Source organism: Syzygium oleosum, unplaced genomic scaffold (genome assembly GCF_021117445.2).
Source record: "Syzygium oleosum isolate NSW1041296 unplaced genomic scaffold, Sole_v2.1 Sole_v2.05, whole genome shotgun sequence".
In the NCBI taxonomy this organism is placed as follows: Eukaryota; Viridiplantae; Streptophyta; class Magnoliopsida; order Myrtales; family Myrtaceae; genus Syzygium; species Syzygium oleosum.
This window is the reverse complement of record NW_026607489.1, coordinates 5326807-5335243: the sequence shown is the minus strand read 5'-3', so window position 1 is coordinate 5335243 and position 8437 is coordinate 5326807. Positions and strand designations below refer to the sequence as shown.

General features: G+C 38.8%; 2 long non-coding RNA genes across 3 annotated transcripts; both read right to left on the bottom strand.

Annotated features, from left to right (window-relative positions):
* LOC130138200 (uncharacterized) lies at window positions 1-3336 on the bottom strand. Of its 2 annotated transcripts, none has more exons than XR_008816621.1 (2): window positions 915-3336; window positions 1-451 (listed from the first exon to the last, which is right to left on the bottom strand). It is a non-coding gene; the product is annotated as an uncharacterized LOC130138200 (long non-coding RNA). The 2 variants fall into 2 exon arrangements; XR_008816622.1 differs by having other exon boundaries at window positions 1-395.
* Window positions 3337-4154: 818 nt separating this feature from the next.
* On the bottom strand, window positions 4155-7258 carry LOC130138201 (uncharacterized). Its single transcript, XR_008816623.1, has 2 exons — window positions 5125-7258; window positions 4155-5023 (listed from the first exon to the last, which is right to left on the bottom strand). It is a non-coding gene; the product is annotated as an uncharacterized LOC130138201 (long non-coding RNA).
* Window positions 7259-8437: the final 1179 nt, after the last annotated feature.

Genomic DNA, 8437 nt, shown 5'->3' with positions numbered 1-8437 from the left:
TTTGCACTAAAATGAAAATTTGTTCATATTGATGGATACGTGCAGTTTGGCGTATGGGTTCCCAATGGGACCACAAGGGGAGTTTAATGGCTGCGTACAGTACCGGCAGATGGAAGAAAGGGGAGCAAAACAGAGGAGTTTACGTGCACCCATTCCAACCATTTAATTTGTATCCCTTCACCCACAACAGAATAGAGACTGTCTCTCAGAAAGAGGACCAAAGATGGCTGTCTTCTGAGCAAAAAGAAACAGAAAGCCCCTCCCACTCTCCCACCACCATCTCCTGCCCCAATAAGCAAAAAAAGCAGCTCAACTTTTTGTTTGCCTTTTATCTCAGACTGAGCAACTTCAAGCACCAGTTTCTCCTCTGTTTCCTTGAATAAGAAATAGCTTCCCTGAAATCCACATCCTGTATGTCAGTGTCCATGTGTCTCCAGCTCACCGAGTGGCTCTACATGGAGATTGAGAGCTATGTGACATGAAGGTTAAAAAACAAGGGAAGGAAAAAAAATGGTCCAGATTTAGTGAGATAAACACGTCAGTCATTCCCTAATTATTCAATAATGCCTGCCCATTTTGGTTAAAAATAGGGGCTAACAAGAGCAGAGATAAAAAGCACGACACTGATTAATAAGAGTGAAAAAGATCCATCTTGGGTTTATCATCCCCAATTGGGGAAGTGGGGCTAACAGAAGAGGGCAGATCCCACCAGACTGTTTCATGGAAATGGACAAGCTCTAGGATCACATGGAGGAGATGCCACTGCACGTGTATCAAACAGATACATTGCAGCCAAAAGAGAAAAATATCACATAGTGGCCATCAGACCGAATTTCGTGCATCATAGCAAACACAGTACTTAGACACTGTAATGCAACTCTCAATGCGAAAAGGATATGCAAAAGTGACAGGACCTGCCAAGGATTTGACATTAATTAAAAGATTATGCCCTTCGAGATTAGAATCAAATTCACAGATTCTATCCCCTCATTCCTCCGGTTCTCACCCCCCAACTTTTCTTGAAAAGGTTGGTGCCTGAACCTGGAACAAACCCATCATACAGAATAAATGCCTGACATTTGTTTCACCTTAAATACTCTGTACAGGTAATCAAAGATTGGTTGAAGTCAAGTATGCCCAACAGACCCCTCAACCTACGTATTATAAACATTCAAGCACTTGTCGCTCAGTCCTTTCAAATCAACTTCAGTTTAAAAACCCAATAAGAATGAAGACACTTGAAGATAAAAGAAAAGTTCTAACAGCTTTCATAAGTTAAATATAAATTTAGACTCCAGCAGCTATAACACAATACCCAAAAAGCACGTCGCAGTAATACTTCTCAGCAGCAGGAAAGCAAGACATACTTCCGTAGATACATATAAGTGCATTAACAAAAGAACTTATTCCAGGATTCAGATGCAAGCAAGAAGGAAAAGGAGAGGTCGCCAATGGCCTTCCACCATGATCAATCAAGCTTTTTGGAATTTTAGAGCACCAAATATTGTCTCTATCAAGGTCTCAAGCAGCACAACTTATATGCGAGCTGTTAACCACTAAGCATAATTGACCAAATTCATACAACAAATTCGCTGGAAAAGAAATGCATGAGATTCCAATTCCATGATTAGGCAACTCATGCGTAATGACATTTACATCAAAAGGAAAATGATACTTTCTGGAGAATATATCCCAACCACCAGCAGCTTTTATGGTTGGTGAAGAAGTAGCTGGGGGAGTATTTCCTGGATCTGCAACTCTACTTCACATATAAATCCATGGTGATCAGGCAAAAGTTTAAGAGTTCCAGAAAGTAGCATCTATTTTTTAATGAGAATTTCTTTCTTTGTGGAAAGTATACCCCACCAAGCATATTATAAAACTATACCCGAGTTGCCATCAAGCACGTGAAGATAATTGCTTCCTGCATAGTTTGTCTTCCACAATTCCCAACATGCAAAATGTATACCACTTCAGTTCCGACTGGAAAGATCCTCAATCCAGTGCTACTGTTTATTGTTCTAACAACTCTCACGAAACTCATGTATCTTTGCACAAATATTGATAATCCGAATTTTAATTCTTTTGTCAGAATATGCTATAAAAAAAAAGTATGAGAAAACAGGTACTGAATAATTTTGAGTTTGAAAAATAAGCAAAATTTTTAAATAGAAAACCTCATAGAAATTGACTCAATTGACAAAAATAAGTATGAGCAATAAAACTTCCTTCTACCATGACAAATTTCTACCAAACAAATCGATAAAACAAAATACCTCTTCTGAAGCCCTCACCTTTTGAGCATTAGCTCAAACAATAGCAAAGAGACTTGAAGTTAATAGAAGATATGTAGCTGCACATCATGGACTGGTAAGTTTTCACCACCAATTTGCTAAGACCATGGTCCTATTCTCCAGACACTACACCCTGCTGAAGATTAACGACTTGACTGGTCAAAAGCACAAGAAAGAAAGACCGCTTAACCACAACAGCTCTAATTGTTTAAGTTGGCATTGCAAGGTTTAAAGGACTTGAAATTGTTAAGGGAATGAATTGAACACACAAATATACTGAGGTACAATTAGAATGTTCCGTCTCCTTGTTTCTCATCAGATGTTTGTCTAAAGAAATGACGAGGCTTTTTGAAACATATATCTGGAGAATTAACAAATTCAGATCAAATATCAGAAGTAAAACTTCCTCATTTAGCACTTGCTTAAAGTACCAGAAGTTAAAATGCCTACAATGCGATGGGTCTTTCACAATATCCAAGACTCTTCCTTCCAAATATCCTCATATAACTACTTCATTTATGAATTTCATAGTGATAGAAATACATGTCCTACAGAAACAGAATTTGTAACTTGTGACATTTTAGTAGTATAAACTCTCTCGGGACATCAAAGCCACGATGCAATTTTATACATTTAGAAAGCAGTAGTGAGACAAACAGTGATATCTGCATAAGTTGCTCACTGATAAAAGCATAAGCATCAACCTCTTTGTGAAAATGCCCCCCATGAACATGAGGTTTTCAAAGCATCAAACACAAAAGGCACGCCATCAACATTGGATGTTGCCCACTCGTATATCTATTATCAATCAATGCATACTGATGCTCCAGAACAGAAGCCTTTGCATTATGTCAATAGATGGTAATCAGCAGATAATCCAATCAAACATTTAACCTGCCCCTTTGCCAAAGAAAGAAAATGATTCGGCGGTATATTAGCCACACCTCATCGGTTTGAAATCCATAAACTAATGTTTACGAACCGGAGGATTCAGAAACAGGTGAAATATTCAATCAAAAAGTTGAATTTCCCTCCACCATCTTTAGAGATGTGCAGAAAAGACAGTAAGTTTGTCTAGAAAGAGACAAGTAAGCTTGTGAAACCATAAAATCATGCATGATACACTTGGAGCTCAATCTATCACGTGCAGTACATATGACGTATACATAGGGCAACCAACCCTTATAATAGACAACAATAGTCCATATGAATTTTATACTCTGATGACTTGATGGATGTGTTGCTACTGAGATGTTCTTGCAAAATATGTTTTTTTTTTTGGGTAAGGTTCTTGCAAAATATGTTAGTTTCTTCAAAGTCGAAAGTGTTTTGAGTTTAGTTTGTCAAAAACAATGGATATAGAGGTCAAGAATTTAGACCATGTTTAAGATTGACAAAGTGTAAATTGTATAATATGCACTTATGTCTGCATTAGGTAGACTTTTCTTTGGGGGGTCAGTGTCTGGATCCTTGTGATCATCAAATACCTCCCTCCAAGAAATCATCAAGCTTGCCAGAAGACTCATTTTTGGTTGCCATTTAGCAACGTGCTTTCCACATATCATCTTTTACCTGAAAACATGCTCCACATATTTGGCATGAATCCAACTATTTCAAATTGAAAATCTACAACCAAGGTCTCATGCGGGCACCACTAAAGCTGATTGAAATGTTTTTTTTTTGGTAAGATAAAGCTGATTGAAATGTTTCATTGTCTGTCCAGCAACAATTTGCATTTCAAATCATAAGTTAACCAGCTTCAGCTCGCAACTCAAATCAGACAAGCTGCATTATTAATCAACATACCAATATAACATGTCACAGGGGGTCCAACATGTCTCAAGTTCACACCAGCAGAAGTTATTAACATTGCGCAAACTTAACATTTCATATAAGCAAAGAATTGTTGCTTCTATGGAATTCACTATGAATGCTCAGCAGTATTACTGAAGATTCAAAATGGTTCCCTATGGTGATCAAACAGTTCAAGAATGAGCTGTCTAATTTTAACTAGAGATGACAAAATAGTAATATTCTAACATAGAGAAACAACCTCGCAAGAGATCAGCCCAGGAAAACGATGAAAAGGAAGTTTCACAGGTGGATAAAACCCTGTTTGAAAAGCCTGCAAAACCAGTAATCAACACAAGATAACATCGAGACTGCATACTAATAAAGTCTCGTTGTATAAAGCTAATGATACCAGTTATGGTACCACTTGTCGGGTGTTGTAGCTCTAATATCACTGATCCAATGTGGTGGTGGTAACACAAGGAGATTATAAAAGACAAATCAGCACATACTTATTCCATATTGCGGTACAGGTATAATGTTCAAGAAAATATATTAGTAGGTGTTAAGGCAACAGTTCAAGACTTCCAAGATTTACAGCCCATTTAGCTTTCATGAGCCCATATTTGGAGAAAATATCTTAGGGACTCTTGGGAGAGGGGGCAGTCCCCACCTTATGGTTCCAGGAAAATTTTGCATTTCTTGTCCATGGCCTAAGTGGTGGTACCGGCACCATCATACATATACTTTATCGCTTCTATATAAGTAATATGTACTCCTTTCTTTCCAAGAATCCTCTAAAATATTTCTCTGGGATAAAACCCACTTGATTGTGTTAAAAATACATGCCTGTTACCTCCACTGACGTTCTTGATAATTCTCTCCCCCAGCTTCATTGATGTGGCTCATTAGCTAGTCCATTCATCCCTGGCACAGTCCTGGATGTCCATTGTTATTGTAGATAGAAATAAAAGTGCTTTTGCTTCATTCATGCAAATTTTGTTGAAAAGGTTTACGATCCAAGATATAGAGATCTCACCTTTAACCATCCACCCTTCAATGGGTAAAACCATGGGTCTACCGCTTGCCCATTCTTTATCTTTATCAAAGCTCTAGAAACTTCCCATTTCCTTATTTGTCAATAGAAGGAGTTTCTACACTCTTGCAAATTATGTAGTTCCCCCCGGTGAAGTACTTCTCTTGTAACATTCCATTAAAGAGCTTATGAAAATACTCCATTTGTTTTTAACTGCTTCTTCTAAGACTATGACTTTTCATCCTCGTCCTTAACTCATCTCAGCCTATTTAGATCTCGTCCTTTTTCTTGCTCTAGCCAACTTGTGCATATACTTTTCTTCTTCTTTGGTGTTCAAAAGATTATAAACATCATTGATTGTTGCCAGATTCGTTCCTCTCACAGCTTTCTTATTCTCTTTCTTAGCCAGTATATACCCGGGCCACACAGTGCGTCATTTCTAAGCAACGACCTAGTTTTTGCACAATATTGCAGTAGGACTTGGTTCATAGAGATTCAACTGTAGAATAAGGAGTGCCCATTGTCAGCTACCTGACACACACCTCTCTACCTCCTTTATCAAAGCCTACCCAGCCATGTAAGATAACTCCAACATTAATCGAGTTTGGCTTAAAGCATTTGAATATTTTTATCTAGCAGGTATTGACTTTTCATCGCTAATATCTCTACCAATATGATCAAAGAGAAATGCTTTTACCTGGCTTCACTTGGCTTGCCACTGTGATTCCTTCAACACATAATTATGATTAGCATCAAGAAGAAATGAAAACTAGCAATTCAGGTAGGAGTACTGCAATTGAGAAATGTTCGAAAGAAGTAATGCCTAAAGGGCCCAAATGGTTCCCTCAATATATCCTTCTAGATGACTTGACTATTGAGGTACTTTGACAAAAGGGATAGTCAATCCTAATGGTCATGTTGGGTCGCCCATTTATAAGATATTCTATATCCTATCTGGCAATTAGTGACTGTTGCTAAATAGGATTGGGCGGATATCAGGCACATTAAACTAGATAAGAAATGCGCCTAGGATTTGACTAAGTTCTTGAAGGCAAATACGAAAATCACAACCATTTGTTGCCATATCAAGCAAGAAAGAAAGATGACTTAACATTGGCAAACTCAGCCTTAGAGGTAGATAAAAATCGTGGACAGATCTTAATCAATCAACAGCATGACCTCATGGCAAGTACAGACATGGACAAAATCCATCTGAGGAGACAAATAAGCAGCATTCACCCCTTCATTTCCCATTATATGGTTCTTTTCTTTATTAGCCACTCAATCTCCTAATTCAAAGTCAGAGCTGGCGCATGTACTGATTAGCAACCAATGCCATTAAGAATACAAGAATTAGAATCATCATAGCTAACTCAATGTTACACCCACCACCGACTTCCTGTAAGCCATTATCCCATTCGATCACCAAAAGAAGTGCAAGTCCGCGAACTACTTAACATAGACTATCTTGCTAGACTCTGCAATACTTGGCAGTACTCGACGTGTTCAAATCCTCCCTCAAGAGTCTAAGCTCTCCACACCAGATTATCATAATTCAGAACCCTCCACGGCATTCGAGCAGCTGCAGAACATTGCCCGATGAACACCAACCATAATGTTCATAACTACAGATTGGCTAGGCTATACTTAGTCTGAAGCATTCTTTCCCACAGACAAAAGTTCCATATTTCACACACGAGCCAGACTTAGACAAGCTCAGTTCCTCATCACCCACGAGCTAAAAAAGAGCAAAACCCATGTCCAGGACAGCCTCACCTCCGAGATAACACTGCTCGGGGAAGTCAATTAAGAAGAACCAAGAAGATAAGCCAACCTCAATCAATCATTCGCAATCTTGGAAAGTGCCCAAAAAACAAAAAAACAGACTTGATCGCGAATTCGAACAACAAGACATCCGTATTTCAATGCCGACCAGATAGACATCGAAAGGTTCGCAACGTAAGGACGATGCTAGGCTTCTTCGCTTGGATAATCGAAGCAAAAACGAATAGAATGCAGAAGAAGAAACGAGCAATCAATGGTAACTGGACCAAAAAAAAAAGAGCTTTGATCATCAGCCCACAAGAATCCCAGGTCGTCGTGTTACCCAAGTCGCGCGAAGGACGCAGGACGCGAACGCGAACGCTTCCACCTCGTCTTGCTTCCATGGCAGCATCACCCAGAAGCAGGAGAGAGAGAGAGAGAGAGAGAGAGAGAGAGAGAGAGAGAGAGTTCGCGGGCTGGACCGCGATGTAGATTGTTGACCGTTCGTTGACCACAAATGTGAGTAAACTGAAATTTTTTTTTTCTCTTTTTCTTTCAATAATAACGAGGACACCCACCTGACCTATGGGCTATTGCCACATCAGAACATTAAAAAAACAAAAAAATTAAAAATTAAACATTAAAAGGGAGGACCCCATTATCTAATAAAATGCCCAATTAAGTTTGTTTGGTATTTTTTTTTTCCGCTAGTATTCAAGAATTCTAGTTAGGCGTCGCATTTTTGCGATTCAGCAAGTGTTTGGTGACAATGGAAAATAACGTCGAGCTCTTCCACAAATTGCAAACGATAACGGGTTTTCTCTTCTTTTTCTTTTTGGGGGTTTACTTTTTCTCGTTTAACTTCATGAATGAAGGGCTGAAGCAAGGTATAGACCTGTCAAAATGAGTCATAATCCATTTTTTTAACTCATATTTAATGCGCTTAATTGTTATATGGATTAATCATATTAAATAAATGAGTTTAGCATAATATAACCTAAAATAATATGGATGTTATATGGGTTCACAATTTATTTAGACCTAGCCCACATCTATGATTTTCTCTCGCCTTTGCCCGATTTTGCACTCGCTCGCTCTGTGCTTTCACCTGAATTTGGGTATGAGTTTTCCTATACTTGATTAAAAATAAAAGTATTTTAGCAATGTGAGCCTGATCGTGTATGAATTGGATATATGTTGGGTCGGGTACAGATAACTTTGGGTCAGAACATTTTCGATTCGGCCCAAACTGGACCCGATTCACCCTAGTAAGGAAGACAAGATGCTTATTTGCTCACAACGCATTTGATTGGAACGTGGGTAGTCAAAGTGAATGGTCAACATCACTTGGACTCCAGTGCAAATGTTTAGGCCCACCAGAGGATGGATTGCCCGGGCAAAATGGGGAATTGAATTGTGGGGCCCTTGTGTTTTCAAATCAACAGGGCTCGACGAACCTGCACGGCACAGAGGCATAGAAAACCAAACTTGCGGCGGCCAAATCCTGGATACCACCTCCAAATTTTAATAAATTAATACATAGATATCATAT